General features: G+C 58.2%; 1 non-coding gene across 1 annotated transcript; it reads right to left on the reverse strand.

The window, feature by feature from the left end:
- Positions 1 to 16,451: 16,451 nt before the first annotated feature.
- LOC115870713 lies at positions 16,452 to 16,534 on the reverse strand. Its single transcript, XR_004046857.1, has one exon. It is a non-coding gene; the product is annotated as a small Cajal body-specific RNA 18 (non-coding RNA).
- Positions 16,535 to 19,214: the final 2,680 nt, after the last annotated feature.

Consider the following 19,214-nt stretch of genomic DNA (forward strand, 5'->3'; position numbering starts at 1 on the left):
AGGGGCTCCCTGTGGCGTCACACTCCTGTCCCACACATCCAGCTCCCGGGCTGCCAGGCTTCTTATTTCCAGGCCTGGAGTCCCCTGTCCCCTCACCCGGTAGAGGCCAGTTTGTCACTGCAGGCGAATTCCTGCTGTCACTCCCTCTGAACTTTTCTACTTCCCTCCTTGCCCCCGGTTCCAGGGCAGGGGCCCATGGAACCGGGGGCAAGGAACCCTGCCCTGTCCTGCCAGCTAGGGAGGTGCCGCGGGGCAGGGGGCACAGTTTGCTTCTGGCCCGTGTGTGCCCAGCACACAGGACTGGGCACACAGCCACTGTCTCACGCAGATGTGTGCCTGGACCCAAGGACCCCGCCCTCCTGCCCCACACCCCCAGACGTCCCTACTGCCCGAATTCAAGGACCAGCACTGAGCCTCGCCTGGTGCTGAGGACAGGAGGGGTTCACCGGGGCCTGCTCCGTGAGGAGCTCTGCCTGGGGTGCTCCTGACCAAGATGTGGGGGCTCTGGGCAGCCCGCCTTGGGAAGGTGAGGCTGAGCTGCATCCCAAGGACAAGGACATAGCAGGCGGTAGGTGGGGTGGCAGTGGAGTCTTGCCCCCTGGGCATCACAGACAGTGAGGGCTTTGGGCAGGGTTGGCATGCAGGGTCAGGTAGGAAAGGCTAGGGTGCTGGAAGCCAAGCACAATGGGCGGGGTTGGCACCAGTCTTCTCCAGAGGTCGTGACCCCTGGGCCCCACAGAAGGGCTTGGGAAATGACACACAAGCTTTGGGCTTCCGGCCTCCGACCACAGCGGCCACCGCGGGTCGGGGTGTGGAGTCGGCGGCATTTCAGGTGCAGGAGAAGCAGCAGGCTGACGAAGCAACCACCCAGCTCCCACCAAGCACCGACAGGCCGACCGACGAGAGCCAGGTCAGAGCCGGGGTCTTCACAGAGCATTGTCAGCCCTGAGTCTGCAGACGGGGCCCACACGACTGTCCGTCAGCATGCCCCCCAACCCCACCCCCGGCTCGAGCCAGGGCACCTCCGCACTGCAGAGCCAGGGGGGAGGCCCTGCTCTGGGCAAGGACACACCGGAATGCCATCGGCCTCCTTTCCGATGAGAAAATACATAAACATTTCTTTCTGTGAATGACTTCAACGAAAACCTCCCTGCCATGCCGATGCCCACGCATAGCAACCCCGCAGGAGGGGTAGAACTGCCCGCGGGTCTCTGATACAGTGACTCTCGACAGGAGTGGACAGCCCCATCTGTCCCGAGGAGCTCCTGGTGGGCCGCAGCTCAGAGATGGGGAGAAGACCCCGGGGGGCAGTTCCACTCCCCGAACACAAGGGTCGTTGTGAGTCGTCACGGTCCCCAGGGCCCGTCACAGCTACCTGTGGGGAAGCAGGGCCTCAGCCACTTCTCCCGAGGGCAAGGTTTGAGATCCTGGTGCCTGAACTGCCAAGTTCCCTGCTGGCTTAGGCTCAGGAGTAAGACCGATGTGTCAGTCTGGGTAGACTAGAGAAACAGATCCACAGAAACTCATATGTATAAGAGAGAGTTTTATATAAAAGGCAAGTGTACATTAAGAAAGCACCCCAACCCAGTGCAGTCCAAGCCCGTAAGTCCAACATTAGCCCATATGCCCCATACCGATCTACACAGTCCTCTTCCTCCTCACAAAGCAGATGCAATGATGCCGACTGCAGGAGGAAAGCCGAGTCAGTGAACGTGTAAGCATCTCAGCGCTGGCAGGTCTCCACACGGCTGCTCCAGCACCCAGGGCTGCATCGGGGCAGGTCCATGTGGCTTCTCCTCAGGGATGTCTTGCAGGAAGTGAGCATAGAACTGGCTGAGGCATAGAACTGGCTGAGGCATAGAACTGGCTGAGGCATAGAACTGGCTAAGGCAGCTGCACCCTGGTCCGACCATCACAAAGCAAGAGACCTGTGAACTAGAAAGGCGAGGCCCACTGAGCCATTTATCTCTCCGCCCTTCAGTTAATCCCACGTGTGTTTCACCGGCCAGGTTGGCACAATAAACCTTAACTATCTCACCGGAGAAAGCCGAGGACTGTCCTCTCAACACTTCCCCCTCCGGCCCCCATTGTCTCCAACCACACGGTATCATCTTCCCAGCCTGGGGGCCAGAGCCAAGCTGAGTGAGGGCTGCAGGGAGGAAGGTGACCCAACTGGGGAAGCTGGCGGCCTCCAGGGAATGTTGCTAGAACCTGGATTGCGGAGCGGACCAGCCCTGGGATATGGGCCGACGGGAGAACGGTGGCCTCTAGGGAGCTTTGCTCCACCGCTGAGAACCAAGGAAGACACCCTGGGACTTCAGGCCAAAGATGGCAGATTGAACACAGGCATGGAATCCTGCCCCTCCTACAGCCGTGCCATCTTGTTATTGAAGACCCCAATCCTCTACCGTTGAGTTGATTCCAACTCTGTGCCACCCTATGTGGGCATTCCTGTGGATCTGCCCGGGAGCAGACAGCCCTCTGTCTCCCAGGGGTGGCTGGCTGGTGGATTTGAACCACCGGCCTTGAGGTTACAGTCCTATGGCTATCAGTTGCCTGCAGATGGGCCCTGGCCCATGGTAACCCCCTGCCCAGTGGAAGACGTCATCCCGGGACCGGCTGTGGGTGGGAGCTCTCTTTGTTTGCTGATGTTTGGAAGTAGACCCTCAAGCTTTTCTTCCCCGTCCATCTCAGTCGGGAAGTCCTGCGGAAAGCCACTAGGAGGAAAGAGCAGGGGTCACATTCTCCAGGAATTAAACTCAGATCTCTGGAATGCAAAGCACGAATCCTACCGGGAAACCACAGTACTGGCACCGGAGAGATAACCACTGCAGGGATTGTCTCTCACGCACGCGGGTCGCCCCGGGTCAGAGTCCTTCCAACTGGGGGGAGTGTCGTCTTAAAAAGATGTCCTGCCTCCTGGGGTGTTGGGCTTTGGGCCGGCAGTACAATCGTCATGGGAAAAGATAGGGGTGGGGTGGCACATAGCGGCCAATGGAGGTCTGGGTGCTGGCTCTGGCCAGGTGCTACCCAGCCACTGTCCCCATCAGGACCAGGCCCACCCAGTGAGGTGGGCTGAAGAAGGTGCAGGCAGTGGTCAAGCCTGCCCAGCCCCTCCTAAACCACTGGCCACCTCGTCCACAAGAGAGACAGCCAAGCCCCTTCCTACTGTCAGCCTGGCTTAGCTCTCGCCTGGACGTCTGTCCTGACTGCAGTGTCAAGGTGAACCCCTGCCCGGGGATGTGCGCACGGGTACATCACAACCGAAGGGGCTGAAGACCCCAGCCCCGAGCAGCTCTTCCGACCAGAGGTGGGTCGTGCCGGACTTTTTGGCAGAGATGTTATGACTCGGGGTTTGAGTCTGTCTCCTTGAGGCAGGGTTACCTGTGTGTCCCCCATCAGCCATGGCTAGTCTCAGAATGGCTTTTCTTCTTCCTTTTTAAGAACAGCTCTGCAAACATAAAATTCCGATTTACTATTGGACAGCGTTGGTCCACCCATACCTCGGGTGGACCAAATCAACCTATGCCCATCCTTGCCTTTCAGCGCTTGAAGGTGATTCTGCCCCGCATACTTACCCAGGGCAATGTGTCTTCTGGTCAGTTTTGGAAGAGGCGTGGCCAGAATGCTCCTTAGAAGCAAGGATAGCGAGATTTTTGTCTCACAGACTTTAGATATGTTACCAGAAGAGACCGTTCCCTGGAAAAGGACATCGTGCTTGGTAAAGTAGAGGGACGTCCAGAAAGAGGAAGACCTTTGACAAGATGGGTGGACACTGTGGCTGCATCGGTGGGCTCCAAGCTAGGAACAATAGATAGAGGTTTGGGGTTTGAGTTGTAATCCGCACTGAGGCTGCGGTCAATCTGCATCAGCACATGCTGCCAGTCCTTAATTCTTCCTCTGGGCGGCCAGCAAGGTCCTGTCTTCTGCATATCGCAGGTTGTTAAGAAGCCTTCCTCCCATCCTGATGCCGCACTCTTCCTCATATAATCCAGCTTCTCTGCTGATTCGCTCAGCCTATGGTGAGAGGATCCAACCTGGACACACACCAACTCTGATTGGAAACCAGGCAGGATTCTCTTGTCCTGTTTACACACTGCCTTCCTCTCCATCCTTGTGCAAGTTCACATGAGCACAACAAAGTGTTCTGGAATTCCCATCCTTCTCGAGGCAGCGTCAACAATCACAAGCACACACCTTTCTGGTATGCTTGGCTGCGCCTGTTGATGGATGCTCTTCAGCTACATTTTACTTGCATGTGATATCAATGATAGTCTTCTCTAACCTGAGCCTCTGTGAGGTCACCTTGCTTTGGAGCGAGTGCACATGGCTCTCATCCAGCCAGTTAGCCAAGTGGCTGTCTTGCAAATTTCCTGGAAAATTCCCTCAGGTTTGCTCATTTCTATTGACCCCTTGTGCTAGTCTGGGCACTTTAGAGAGAAACAAATCCACAGAAACTCATGTATAAGAGAGAGTTTTATATAAAGTTAAGTGCACATCAAGAAAACATCCCAACCCAGTGCTGCCCAAGCCCACAAGTCCAACATTAGCTCATATGTCCAATACCAATCCACAAAGTCCTCCTCCATCTCACAAAACAGACACAACGATGCCGACTGCAGGAGGAAAGCCGAGTCAGTGAATGTGTAAGCATCTCAGCGCTGGCAGGGGTCTCCACACGGCTGCTCCAGCACCCAGGGCTGCATCGGGGTAGGTCCATGTAGCTTCTCCTCAGGGATGTCTTGCAGGAAGTGAGCATAGAACTGGCTGAGGCATAGAACTGGCTGAGGCATAGAACTGGCTGAGGCATAGAACTGGCTAAGGCAGCTGCACCCTGGTCCGACCATCAGAAAGCAAGAGACCCGAGAACTAGAAAGGTGAGGTTCACTGAGCCATTTATCACTCCGCTCTTCAATTATTCCCACATTTGTTTATCGGCCAGGTTGGCACAATAAACTACCTACCTCACCCCCTTTCCTATCCCTTCCTGCCTTCCATCCTTTCTCCCTGGGAAAACGCTGCTCTCGTGACCTCACAGGCTGGTCATTTGAAGGAGCGTGTGCCTCTCAGGTGGTTCTGTTCCCTTACACACACGTCTCTCGTCTGGATCAGTTTCAGCCGGAGAAGTGTCCATGGGCCACACCCTCGAGGGTCCCGCCAGTCTCTCTCCGACCAGTAAGCTTGGCCTTCTGCTTTAGTGGGCTTTGCCCCACATCTTTCTCCCCCTCTCTGCAGGCACCCCTACTGCATCCCCTTCAGAGCAGTCAGCCAGGGTGGCTGGGTACCGTCTAGCTCTTTTGATGATCCCTGGACTTTTTAACCATCTCATGGTAACCGACTATTCTGTGCAGTCACATACATACATTTTTTTTAAAGGCCATCAATAGAGAACAGTATGTCTGGATTTGCTCCTAATAAAATGTTTGGGTTTTTTGTTTTTGGAGGGGGGAAGCCATTGGGATGCTTGGGATAAGATCACCTTTTTACTGTGATTACGTGTGGGATTTTGCAAGGCTGTTGGTCTTTTCCTCTCTGAGGTTCTAATGAACGTGATCGCACCACCGGGGAGGTCGGCGGGAGGACAGAGAACCCTCCAGAGGCTGGTTTGGTCATCTGAGAGCATTAAAAATAGCTGACCCCTGGCAATCTGGCCAGAAGTGTCAAATGTAAATAAAAATCCCAGGTTCCTTTTTTAAAGCCATTAAAATAAACATAAAGCCAGGGCTGGAAAGTTTTGGTTCTTTTTTTCCCTCCCCTGTTGCAAATTCTCTTGTGGTTTGGGGCTCATCGGTGAGTGGTGGTGAGCGAGTCACCTGCAGTTAACGCAGCCCGAGGTGGCCAGATGGCTCACAGAAGTGACCGTGTTTAGGTTCTGAGACAGGACGCGGAGGGTCAGCGGGTGACGGTGACCCTTCTTGGTGTTGACCTTGTCCTTGGCAGCGGCCCATCAGCCTGAGGTTGCCTCAGCCTCCTCTTCCTCCTCCCCAAATCCTTCCTCTCCTCCGTCTAGTCTACCTCATTGTCAGCCTCTGTCGCGCCCCTCATCTGTGCCAGTCCTCCACGCTCTCCTCCTCCACGTCCTTGGTGACCTCCGAGCTGGTGTCCACAGCCATGGGTGATCTGGCAGGGCATGCAGGTGGCCCAATGAATCCATCCGCTTATCAAGAAGGTGGGAGCTTGGGGACAAGACAACCTCGGCTTTTCAGGACAGTCCGTGGCTCAGAATTATTTCCTGGGTGAGAGATTCCTCAAGTGGCGCATTGCAAAGCTGGTGGCTGTTTTCTGCTGCCACGCTCTCACGGTGACCCCATGCCTGACGGCTCCCCTGTCAGCCCCTTGCCGACTGGACCTCAGGGTTCCCACTGACTGGCGCTGTAGGGTACAAAAGAGACCCCACCTCAAATGTAATTAAGGAGAATATGTATTAGGTCTTAAAAGAGACAATGACACAGACACACCATCAGGATGAGGGAGGCCTTTGGCGCGAGGTCCACATGGCGTCCCAGGTCTTGTTGAGATACAACATTTTATTTAAAGGGGCCGGGGTGGGGTGGGGCACGGAGACTGTCACAAAGGCATGACTGGCGGCAGATCCATGCGTCACAGTGACAGGTGGGACCACAGAGCAGGAGCAGGATCGTGAGTGGGACACACACATGATGGGTCCAGGGCCCTCGGAGCCAGACTGATAGGGCATGGCTCCTGCACGGTCCCCAGGACAGTGACCTCCATGAAGGACACACCCAGGCAAGCCGCTGAGAGCGACTGCCCCTCCTGGAAAGGCTGGGAGGGGTGGAGGGCATCTCGTTTCCAAGGCCCTCTGCTCGAGGGCAAGATTACCCACATCCCTGGCTAATGACCAGAAGGAGTTCAACCGAGGCTTGATCTACATGGGGGACTCTACAATAATTTGGGCTGACCCTGCTACCCAGAGCCCTTGGCACACTGGGTGCTCAGAGTTCAAGGTCGAATAGACTGCAGGGTTGCTACGCCGTTGCCTTTCTTCATAGTCCGAGGACGGGAGGCCCACTGGCTGGCATCATAGCAACACACCAGCCCCCACGGGTAGGGGAGCTGATGGGTGACTGTGTTTGAGGTGCGTTGGCTGAGAACCGAACCCAGGCCTGCTGCGTGGGAAGCAAGGATGCTACCCCTGCACCAAAGTGCTGGGGAGCAGGAGAGTCAGAGCGCCCACCTAGGCCTGGGAAGGGAGTGGGGGGCGGGGGGCCTGGGCAGCGCTAATGGGGAGCGAGGATGACTGTGTCCACGCCAGCCCCTTGCTCTGCTGCCCCAGGCTGTCTCTGTGCCCACCTTCCAGGTAAGACCCTTTAGAATGCTCACTCTGGGCCAGACCTGCAGCTCCAGGCTTGATGGCCCAAAGCCTCCTGGCCTCCCCGGGTCGCTCAGGGCTCCCTCCCTCCCTCTTTCTGACCATACTTCCTGCTCCTACCTCCTCCAGTCAACACCTGGAGCCACCGCAGCAGCCTGCACCTCAGCCCACACCAAGGCCTGTAGGTTTCATTTCTGAAACACCAGCCCAGCCCCAGCTCCCCTCTGCCGACACCTGACTCAGCTCCAGGCCTGACGTCACCTGCCCACAGGATCCAGCGCTGACCCTGCAAGCATGCCTGCGGGGGGTGGGGTGGGGGGTGGGAACAGTGGGTCCCCAGGAAGTGCGCCTGCAGGGGGCCAGTGGATCCCCAGAAAGCGGGCCTGCAGGGGGACAGCGGGTCCCCAGGGAAGGGTCCCGATTAGGTCCCCAATAAGGGACCCAATAAACAAGGAGACACAGATGAATCAGGTAACCAACGGCGGGGGAGCAAGTGGCTGAAGGAAAGGAGAAGGAATGGGGGCAGGGAGAGGACCGTCCCTGCACCCCTCAGCCCCCCAGCGAGGGCCCCAGCAGCAGGAACGCTTGTCCTTGGCCTCTGGCTGGGGGGCATTCTGCAGAGGGGAAGGTGGCTTAGGGCGAGGCATTGGCCAGGCTGGCCCAGGCTGGAGCTGGGACCCAGGTCTCCAGCCCACTCAGTCATCACATGATGTGGCGGCACCATCATCGGATGACACGGTCCCATTCGAGGCCTCAGTTTCTCCCTTGGGGGCCCAGGGTGGTGGACAGCCTGGAGGCCCAGGAGGGAGGAGGGGCCCCCACCCCCGCAGGCCTAACAGCAGCAGCGGAGCCCCTCACTGTGTGCACCCATGAAGGTAGCCAGGTCAAGTGGCACCCTTTCCCTCCACCTCCCTGACAGTCCCCAGCCTGGCGGGGGGACGGGCAATGACCTCCATCGCCACCTTGTCCTGCCCCCATGAGCCCGGGGCTAGCGTGGGCCACCCACAGAAGTCCCTGCTCCCAGCCTGAGCTGGAGACGCAAGAGAGGCGGAGGTCTGGAGACCGGTTCCGGCTTTCTGTGGTGCTGGCTGGCTCTGGGGCAGCCACGCCGCCGTCCAGAGGACCAGGGCCTCCTGGGATATGGAAGGTGGTGCCCATTCTGTGGCAGTGTTGTGGTAGCCACAGGAAATGGGGCCGGCTTCCTGAGCCCCTGGGGTCTCACCGAGGTCCGGTCTGTAAAAGGTGCTCAAGATAGCCTTGCTGGTGTTAGGAGGTGTCTGGTCAGCCCGACCCACAGCGACCTCACATACAATTGGACACCCCCACCCCTCGGATCCTGCGCCACCCTCACAATCGTCCTTCTGTCTGAGCCATGGGTGCGTCCATCTGTCTCATGGAGGGGCTTCATTTTTTGTCTGCCACACACGATGCCCTTTTCCAGGGGCCGGTCCCTGCTGACGACGTGTCCGAGATCCCACTCAGAAGCACCACTCAAGTGTCCTGCTCTGCCCTGCTGCTCTCCCAGCCTCTGTCCTGCCCGAGAGATGGGGCGGGGCGGGTGATGAGCTGGCCCTGAAGGCGGACCCCCCGCTGGGATAGACTAGTGTGCACAGCTGGGGGTGGGGCTTTCCAGAGGTCACCCCCGATCTCCAGCCCCCCAACCCACTGCTGTCAAAACAGCTCACAGGGATCCCTTCTTCAAGACCACCTTTGCACAAGCCCTCCATAGTGGACGTGTCCCACAGCCCCAGCAGGTGGCCAGCTGAGTGTCCAGTCTCTGGGCCTTGCCAACAGGAGGGCAGTGGTGCCCAGGGCAGCGGTGTGGGTCCAGGATGCTGTGGGGGGTGCCCCGTCTGGGTTCGGGGAACCCGGTGCCCGCATAGAAAGCCCGCAGAGTGTCTGGACAGGCTGAGACGGTTGCTGGGCCCTGCAGGTGTCATCGTTCCTGACCACCAGCTCACTGCTCTTTCGGATGGGCTTGTCCACATCTAGACCCGGAGAGGGGCCGTGTGGTGAGCAGGCGGGGACCTGGCATGGACATGGGGTGTACAGCTTCCTCCTTGGTTTGTCTCCCAGGACAGGAAGGAAGGATGGACGTGGAAGGGCCTGGTTGGAGCCGTCCTGGAGCCCACTCTCCGTCACTCAGACTTGCACCGTCTCTGCTGAGACCGGCAGGACCTGTGGGCAGCCGGTTCTGGCTGGCCCAGGGCCACAGGGCCCTTTTTGGGGGGCCCTTGGGGCCCAGTCCCCTGCTCCCTGCTCCCTGAGGGTGAGTTTGCCAGGCCCTGGTGCGGAATGACGCTGGGCCTGCTCCTCCTGTTGGTGACAACACCCTCGCGGCCTTGCTCAGCTTTGCAGAGCACCAGTTAGCACCGAGCACCGAGTGCTGTGGTCGGCCCTGCCAGGCATGTTCCTGACCCCTCTGGAGGCTGAGAAACTTCCTCCCAGCAGCCCTGCCCAGCCCCACCCGGCCACACAGGTTTTGAGGAAATGCTGGGCCCCAGAATAGGGGACAATGATACTTCCTGGGATTAAAGGGACATTCTCTGGCACGGGCCCTGGAGACAAATCCCATGTCTGCGACTCTAGCTATGTCATCTCCTGAAAGCCACTTTAACCTCTCTGTGCCTCAGTCTCCCCGCCCAGAAAACAAAACAGGGAAAAGGAGAGAATAGCAGAGGCAACTCCCTGCTCCGAACGCTTTTACACACCCCTTCGCCCATTACAGGTGAGAACTTACAGCTTCCTGTTACAGATTTGTCTCCCAGAACAGAAAGGAGACGGAGCACAGAGAGGCCCAGCAAGTGACCTGAGGTCACCCAGCCAGCCAGGTGCCTGGTCAGCTGAGATCTTCTGCCCTGGGGCCCACACCCACAGCTCCACGTTGGCTGCTGTCATTGCTACCAGCCTTTGTTGTCCCTACTCAGCCACAGGACTTGTGGACGCATGCGTGCATGCATGCGCGCGTGCGCACGCATGCACGCTCGCTCACTCACTCACTCACCACCTGACTGAGCACCAGCTCTCGGGAACTGTCTCCCCAGATCAGGGGATCAGGGTGGACACCCCTCCCCCCCTTTGAAGCCCAGTCCCAAGAAGTGGCCTTGTCAAGTAGGAGATGCCAACTTGCTTCAAGGAGTTCTTACCGTCCAGTGATCAAGGGGCACCGGTCACATTGGAGCCCCCCCCCCACTTCCTGTGAGCTCTGGGGGAGGCCCTGGCCTCACCTTCTCTGGCCGGCGGTCCTGGGCGTTCCTGGGCTGGAAGGCTGTGGGTCTGCCCCAGTCTGCCATCGCCTGTGCCTCCCCCACTGCCGTTGGCTCAGTTCTGAGACTGTACATCTTGATGGAAGCAGACAGCCTCATCTTTCTCTTACAGAGCAGCTCAGGGGCGGAACCGCTGACCTTGTGATTCGAAGTCTTAACACACTGCCACCGGGGCTCAGTGTATCCACAGGTATCGGGGTTGGGCTTTACAGCACATGTTTTGGGGAGATACAATTCCCTCGGTCACGTGACCTTCAAGGAGTCTGTGGATTAGCAGGTGGGTCCCCTAAACTCCAGAGAGGGAGATGTCAAGACCGGAACAGCCAGCTTGGGGGTACCAAGCAGTCCTGAGGGCTCCCAGCAAGGAGCTGAGAGGTGACGCTGTGGCTCAGAGTTCAACCTCCGTCCGTCCAGGAGCCGCAGCGGCTGGCTGCCCCCCAGAGTGCCCCTGTTGTCAGTGCCTTAAGTCAGCTCGGGCTCCTAGCCACCCCAAGGTACGGCGGGACACACGCCTCGTCTTGCCCCTCCTCACAATTGCCACGAGCCCGTTGTTGCAGCCACTGTGTCAATCCATCTCATCTCCTCTTTCCCACGATCCTCCGCTCTCACCCAATGGCGTCCGTCTCCAGGGACAGGTCTCTCCTGACAACATGTCCAAAGTCTGCCATCCGCCATCCTTGCTTCTGAGGGACAATCTCCTCGCTGTCCTTCTTCCAAGACGTGGGTGCCAACACCGACTGGCTGGTTCTCAAAGGCAGGGTCTCAGCGCCTGGCCTCTGGTCTAAACGTGCTGCACCTCATCCTCAGGGCAGCCCGGTGGGATCCATTCGAAGTCGGTTTCCTTTTGCAGATGCAAGGTTGACAGAGGAAATGGTTTCTTTTACACAGGAGTCAACCGAGGCACGGGGCAGTGGAGTGGCCGGCAGAAGTCCCCTCAGAAGGATGTCGCCGCACCGGCCTGCCCCGGCAGCCGTGTCCTCAGCCGGGGTCTTCCACGCTGAGGCAGCCAAGGTTTTTGAAATTAGACATGTCTGTGGGCACCTGCCGGGGCCACCCACCACCCCAGCCCAACCCGGAACTTCCTGCCGCAGCTCCGGGGAGGTGTACAGTGACGAAGAAAAGCCTTCTTGGAAAAGCCTTAATAAGCATTTGGGCCAGTGGAGACGGTGCTGGGGGTGGGGGTGGGCAGCCTCCGTGAGCCCCTGGGAGTGGGAGGGGAAGGCGCAGGAGGGGAAGTCGTGCTTGCTGGAAAGTTCTGGACTCCATGTTTATGAGAAGGGCCGAGTCAGAACCTGGAAGAGGTGGGGGCCACGCCTCTTGCCAGATTTCAGAAGGACCTCGGTGCAGGTGAGGCGGAGGGCTGGCTCTGACCGGGTCCAGGTGGCAGGTTCTAGGGTTTCTAATGCCAGAGCGGTTCACAGAGGAAAGCGGTGCCCTGGGAGGGAGGTCAGGAGCCCCGTATCACAGGAGGTGTGTAAGGAGAGCCCTCCAGCTGCCTGTTGGCATTGTTGCATGGGCTAACAGGGCGGAAGAGATGACCTTAAAGGTTGCGAGCTACCCGGCCCTGAGTCACAGGCAAGCCCCATCTGTTGCACCTGGCAGTTCCTCAGAGTGTGCACAGGTTAAAGGTCGGCGCCGAGGCTCCTGTGGGTAATTGGTCCGTCCCTCCGGGTGTGGACCCAGGTCCCCTTTTCCAGCTTCACCATCTGCCAGGCTCCAGCTTGATGGCCTAGACCCCTGGACAGGGTCCCTGCAGTCCCTGGCTTTACCTTGGCCATTAAAGGGTCCAGAGAAGCTGCTGCTGCAGGATCCCCAGGCCCCCTGAGGGGCCCCCTTTAGACCCTGACTTGTGGACTCTGACAAGCGAGACAGCCCTGAGGCTCCAAAGGTCTGCCTCAGCTCCGCCAGCCGTGACTGTGGCTAGCGGCGAGAGGACAGGCCTGTGTGAAGTGCTGTCACTGCGTGGGACAGATGGGCCGTAAGTCAGCCTCTGGGGGCTCCTGAGCGCCACTTTAGGGGCCAGTGCTGGGCTGGTGAGAGCAGGGGGCTGGAGGTGGCAGACTGCCCTCTCTGAGGTAGCCTTGTGGAATCTTATCGGAGTTCATGGGAAGCGAGCACCTGGCGGGGCTCAGTGGACACATGCAGGGTGTGCCGTGGTGTGTAAGGCTCGGTACGTGTGTAAGGGCACACAAAGCTCAGCCAGGCTGACTGGAGTTAGCCTCCCCACCCCACCCACCCTGCAGGGCCAGGGTCATTGTGGGTAAGAGGGCCTGCTGGACAGGGAGCTGGGAAGGGGCCGGTGCCTGGGTGGTCAGAGCACTGGCTCTGCAGTCCTTAGTTCTGGAGTGGGCATGGCCTATCTTATCTCCCTGCGGTGCCTCCAATCCGTACCTGTGGGGACTGGGAGCTGTCTGGGATGGCCAGTGCCCTCGGGAGGGGCTTCCTGGGTCCAGCAACTCCTGGCACACAGCCATTCACATGCCAGCCCTGGCCTGGGGAGCGGGCGTTCCCATCCCAGGGGCATCCCAACCCGGGAGGTCTGGCACTTCTCTTCCTGGGCTCCCCCCAGCGGGGGGCACTTCCAGCTGAGGCCGAGGATCGAAACCCAGGGCCAACAAAGCGTGGATGACGCTCCTTCCCAGTCAACGGCATTTCCTGAGCACCTACTGTGAGTCAGGCAATGCTGGGTGTGGGGAGCAGGCGCACAAAGACCCCGGGGCTCCTGGTTTGTGGTCTGCTTTGGAGGACCAGCCCCAAACCCAGAAACCCAATCAGTCAGCAAAAGACCCCATGGTTCGGTCTGGAGGGGAAGAGTGAGGGGGCAGAGCAGAGGGCCCTTTCAAGACCAATCCTGTGTCGAAAACGAGTGTTTTTAGTAACAGATTGTCTTTTGGATGCAAGGGGGGAAGACATCTTTTTGTGTGTGGTAATGTGGATTTTGATACAGGTAGTGGGACACATAGGTCCCGAGAGATATCTGGTGCTGGGTGGAATGAGGTCCATTTCTTCAGATTCACCGTTATCCAAACCTCAAGCAGATGACAGCTCACGCTTACATGGGGACCCAGCTTCCCACTCTACCCCAGAGATGGACAATGTAGGCGGTCACACTTCCTATTTTCCACGGGTCAGCAAAGAGTTAAACAGTGTTGGTGGACTGAGACTGAAGGGGGTGGAGCTGGGTGGGTACTGGGATGGCCTTTGAATGGAGGGGATGCAGGAAGGAGGCCACCAAGCAGTGTGCCTGAGTGCAGGGACAGTGGGAGTTGCCGGGGGTGGGGTGGGGTGGGGGGCACATGGTCGCTCCCCAAGTTGGGCAGAACAGGAGCAGCAGGGGGTGAGCTAGAGCCCAGATGAGGGGGAGGGGCCTCCAGAGGGTTCTGAGAACAGAGTCCCTCCTGGTTCTGTCCCACCCACGATCACACCTAGTGCACACGCACGCACCCATTCACACACTCATCTTTGCGTACATGCTCACGCTTGCACTCACCATGCAGACGCACACCCATGCTCACACCCACGTGCACACACACATTCTCACAATCACACATGCTGACACACATCTGCACTCACACCCATGCACACAAACTCATACACATCACAGGCCGCTTTAGGAGATTCCTGGACCGTCTCCAGCCCCAGCCCCCTAGTAAGGGAACCCTACTAGACAAGTGTGGAAACAGAAGCTTGCCCAGGGGAAGGGACTTGCTCAAGGGCAGCACCCAGACACAGAGGGCCTGACCTTGGGGCATCAAGAGACGTTGCCTTCTGGACCCTGACACCCAAAACCAGGAGAGGCACCAGGGGAGGCCCGGCTTCTCTCCCTGCCGTCTCCAAGGATCCCAAGACCAGGGTCCCAGCCAGAGGGTGCTCGTGCCTAAGAGGGCCCAGGTTCCTGTGGGGCCCGGGCAAGTGATCACCACTGCTAGGGGATTGGGAGACTCCTTGCAGACCCCCAGGGAGAGGCGGCACTTGCCACTCTGGGGACCCCTGGGAGTTTTCTGGAAAGGCCTTCTGAGCAAAGCAAAAGATAACAGACCCATTGCATTGACTAGACTCCCTCTGGGAGAGCGTGGAACTGCCCCATAGGTCTTCAAAGGCTGTCCATCTTTCTGGGAGCGGACCGCCATGTCTTTCTTCCAATGAGCGTGGGGTGGATTCAACCCGACCTTTCTATTGGCGACCTGGTGCTTAACACACTGCACCACCAGGGAGCCTCCTCTGGACCAAACCACACCAGGGTCCCAGCCATCGAGTCCACGCTGACAGGGTAAACTGCCCCTGTGGGTTTCAGAGACTGTAACACTATGGGGGTAGAAAGCCTCTGCTTTCTCCCACGGAGCTGGCTGGTGGCTTCAAACCGCTGACCAGTGCGTAGCCAGTTGGCAGCCCAGTGCGTAGCCCATTATTCCAGGGCGCTCCTTCTGAACAGAAGGGCCGTCGTATGCCAGGGTGTGGAGATGATAGCGCCGGAGAAAGGGTATTGTTTCCGGGAGGCTGTTGGCTGCAGGCAGCCGGGTGGCACTGTAGGTCTCAGGGTCAGTGGTTTAAGGCCCCCAGCTCCTCGCTGAGGGAGAAAGGTGAGGCGGTCTGCTCCGACACAGGTGGACGTCATCGAAAACCCTCCTGGTAGAGCAGAATGGGCTCGGGGCAGAGGTGTGTCTGGGAGCGTGGCCTGCTATGTGTACACTCGGCAGTGCCCTTGTCATTGAGGGAGCGAGCATCCCAATAGAGTGGGGTGTGTGGGGTGGGGTGAGGAGGAAGCTTGCATGCAGCAGGTGATGGGAAGAGAAGGGACCCCAGCATTCATGAAATACCTCTGGGTTCCTGCCCGTTCCCTCCTTTATCGATGCTACTCGCCAAGAGGCACCTCCCCAGAAAGGCCTGGCAAATACCCCTGGAACACCAGCCACTGGCAAGTGCTGCGGACCACAGCTCTCCTCTGACAAGCGCGCATGCACGGGGTCACCACGGACCAAAGGTGACTCAACGCAACCGTCCCTGGAACCTGCCTGCCCCATAGCCACTCTCATCTCAGACCGAGAAACCGAGGCTCTGAGCCTCCAGGGCTGGCCCCGGTTGGTCCACTGCTCACTGCCTCACCCTTCTCCTTGCCCACAGGGGGTCCTGGAAGGGCCTGGACCCGGGGTGGGTCTGGAGCTCCAGGACCCAGAATGCAATGGCTGGGGGTGGGGGGCAGCATGTGGCTCCCCCCTGGCCATACAGGGATAACAGACAAGTGATTGTTGCCAGAGCTGAACAGGCCCAGGTGAGGGAGGCCGCGTCCCACTTCCGCTCACTAATCTCAGTACCTGAGCTGATCAGAGGCATCCACTGCCTCCTTGTCTGAAGCCTGCCCTCCAGAGGAGGGTGTGGGGCGAGAAGACCATCCCCAGAGCCCTCTGACCTCCAACCTCCTCCACTTCCCCTCTTGAAGGCCTCCTGGGCATGTGACCTGAGGGGTCGGGGAGAGACTGCAGAGGTTCATGGTGGTGACAGGGCAGCGATGGGCCCCCCGCTTCACAGATGGGGAAGCAGATGGGCGGAGAGCACTGAAGAATTGTTGCCGGAACTCATAGCGACCCTGTGTGCCACGGGATGGGCGTGGTCCTGCACCACCCGCACAGTGGTCAAGTTTGAGCTCATCCGTGCAGCCACTGTGTTGACTTAGCTCCTCGAGAGCCTTCCTCTCTCTCGCTGTCCCTCCGCTTCACCAAGCGCGACGTCCTCCTCAGGGACTGCCTCTCTCCTGACAACATGTCCAAAGTATGTGAGATAGAGTCTCACCATCCTGGCCTCTAAGGAGCACTCTGGCCCCACTTCCTCCAGACCAAGACAGATCCCCCGCCCCCACCCCATCTCAGTTCATGCTTAGCTCACACTCCATCATCTGGTTCCCAAAACTCAGATTGTGCAGCGGTTGCATCATCGCCAACCAGGGCCCCAGTACCCTCGCAGAGGCACCCCAAACCTCCCCTCTCCTTAGCCCAGTGGGTCGAAAGACCCTTTCACGGGGGTTGCCCGATTCATCACAGGACTAAAATGACAGCGATGAAGTAGCAACGAAAATAATTTTATGGTTGGGGGGTCACCACCAGATGAGAAACTACATTAAAGGGGTGCAGCATTAGGAAGGTTGAGGACCACTGCTCTAGCTTAACCGGCTGTCCCTCATCTCACCTGCCCCGCACTCGATCCCCTGGACCCAAATCGTCTAACCCTATCATCACTCATATTGGTGCTGGATCAGGGATCGGGAAGCGCCCCAACCCTACTCTACCTGCTGCATCCCACCAGGGCCACCACACTCTTCCCTACGCCGCTCCACTCTGGTGTCTCTCCCCTCCAAGGCGGCCCAAGCCTCTCCAAGACAGACCTGTTGGTCCTGTTGGCAGCCCCTGGGTCTTTCAATATATGTGCTTCGCAGCACCCCCATTTGAACGCATCGACTCCTCTCTGGTCTTCTTAAATCGATGCCCACCTTTCAAGTGCATGGGGGCGGGGTGGGGGATTGAAAATGCCATGGCTTGGGTCAGGGATTAGAACCCTGCTACTCAGTGTCTCATCTCAGTGGTTCTGTGTTGGGTTGCTAACCACAAGGTCAGCAGTTTGAAACCACTAGCCTTCTGACGGAGAAAGACAAGGTTTTCGGCTCCCGTAAAGAGTTACAGTCTTGGGAATCCACACGGGCAGGTTTACGCTGTCCTATCAGGGCCTTATGACCTGGAGTCAGCTTGACTCCATAGCTGCTGGTTGGATTTTATTCAGTGTCTACCTGCTGTGCACCTATTGGGGACCAGGAATCAGGCTGTTTCCCTCCCAGGCAACATTCACTCAGGGTTGGGGATGGGGGTGGTGGGGGCGTATCCTCGAGGGGTGAGGTGAGGCTTGTGTGTGGCTGAGCAGGTGGCTAGTCACCTCACTGGGCTGGGAGGGCGAATTCACAGTTCCCTGGGCACACTGAGCAGCCTGGAGCAGATAGATGCAGGCCAGTTTCATTAGGGGCCCAGCCATGGCTGACTCCCCTGGTGAGACCAAGAAGCTTGGAATATGGAGATGTTGGGGGGGTGGGGGAGGTGAGATGGAAGTTGGGAGAGGACCAGAGAGCAGCAGGCAGGGTCCCAGAGTCCTCCTGACCCTGTAGCCACCACCCTTGTCTGTCCATCCCTCAACCCTGCAGTCCCTCCCCCAGGTAAGACCCAAGGGGTTTCTAAAGACCTAAAAACACTGCGGGGCAGTGGAGGAAGTACCCCAGTGAGGGCGGCAGGGTGCACCCTGCTGAAGTCGTCCTGTGGCTCTCTAATGTGACCATTTCCAGCAGACCCAAATGCAAGATCTCTGCCTTCTTAGTGATAGGTACCATGCACACAGGAGTCCTGCAGGGGCCACACAAATGCACATATGTTGGGGCAGCTAACCAAGTGGCTGGAGGGTCAAGTTCACCCTGCAGGTGCCTCAGAAGAAAGGCCTGGTGACCCACTTCTACAAAATCAGCCACTGGTAACCCAGTGGTGTGAGTTCTCTTCTGATACACGCAGGGTCACCAAGAGGCATAACTAAGACGGCAACAACTAGGCCGTTTTTTTCCTCCCCTGCAGATATTTAGGGAGTGCCAGCAGGCACGAGGGACTCCTGGTGTAGGGGTTATGCATTGGGCTAGGATTTGTAACGGCTTTGCTCCTCCGGAGAGAGGCTTTCTACCCCCGTGTCTGGGAAACTCACAGGGGCAGTTCCACCCTGTCCTGTCGGGTCTTCATGAGTCCGCATTGACCTGGTGGCAGGGAGTGTTGTTTCCTTTTCCTGGGAGCGGGTGTGAAGGGGAGCGTGTGTTAGCAGGGGAGAGGGGAAGCTGGTTAGGCAGGTCAGGCTGACATCGGAGGGGCAGAATAGTTCATGTGTGCGCCAGGGACAATTTCCGTTACAAACGGCAGAAGAAAAAATACTCAAAGAAGAGTAATATTTTATGATGCCTGAGAATGCTTTCAAATTCAAATGTTAGTGTCCATAAATAAAGTTGTATTGGGACACAGGCACACTCAGTCCTTTCTATATTGTCTAGGGTTGATCATCAGCCAGAAAGGCAGAGTTGCAACAGAGACCTATGGCCTGCAGAGCCTAACATATTTACTCTCTGACTCACGACCAGAAACAAAAGCTTGGTGCCCCCTGCCTTGAAGGAGCTTCCAGAGAGAGGTGCACCAGTGGGGGAGGCTGGAGACGAGGGCAGCATCTGGTCACCAGGACTTTCTTGTGCCCTGCTTGGGCACTGAAGGTAAACTGAAGGCAAGTGGGGGCCACGGAAGTTTCAGGCAGTTGAACGCAGGAGAAGGGCCGCTCTGGCTGCTTGGTAAGGATGGATGAGGTTAGGCACTTGGAGCAGGGAGACCAACCTGGGAAATGGTGGTGGAGAGCAGGGTGGTGGCCCAGGAGCAGGGCAGGAGGCTCTCCAGGTGGGTAGCAGCTGACAGGGCCTCCTCAGGTGTCCCTGGGGCTGTCGGCCCACCATCTCGAGGTGGTTGTACACGGGCGCTTTGGGCATGTGCATGAATGGCAGCCGGGAAGGATAGGAATCAGGAAGGCGCTCTCAGGGCCACACCCCACGTGGACCTCTGTGGCCA

Source organism: Echinops telfairi, unplaced genomic scaffold (assembly GCF_000313985.2).
Source record: "Echinops telfairi isolate 266 unplaced genomic scaffold, ASM31398v2 ScPeMD7_2;HRSCAF=8, whole genome shotgun sequence".
NCBI classification, from domain to species: Eukaryota; Metazoa; Chordata; class Mammalia; order Afrosoricida; family Tenrecidae; genus Echinops; species Echinops telfairi.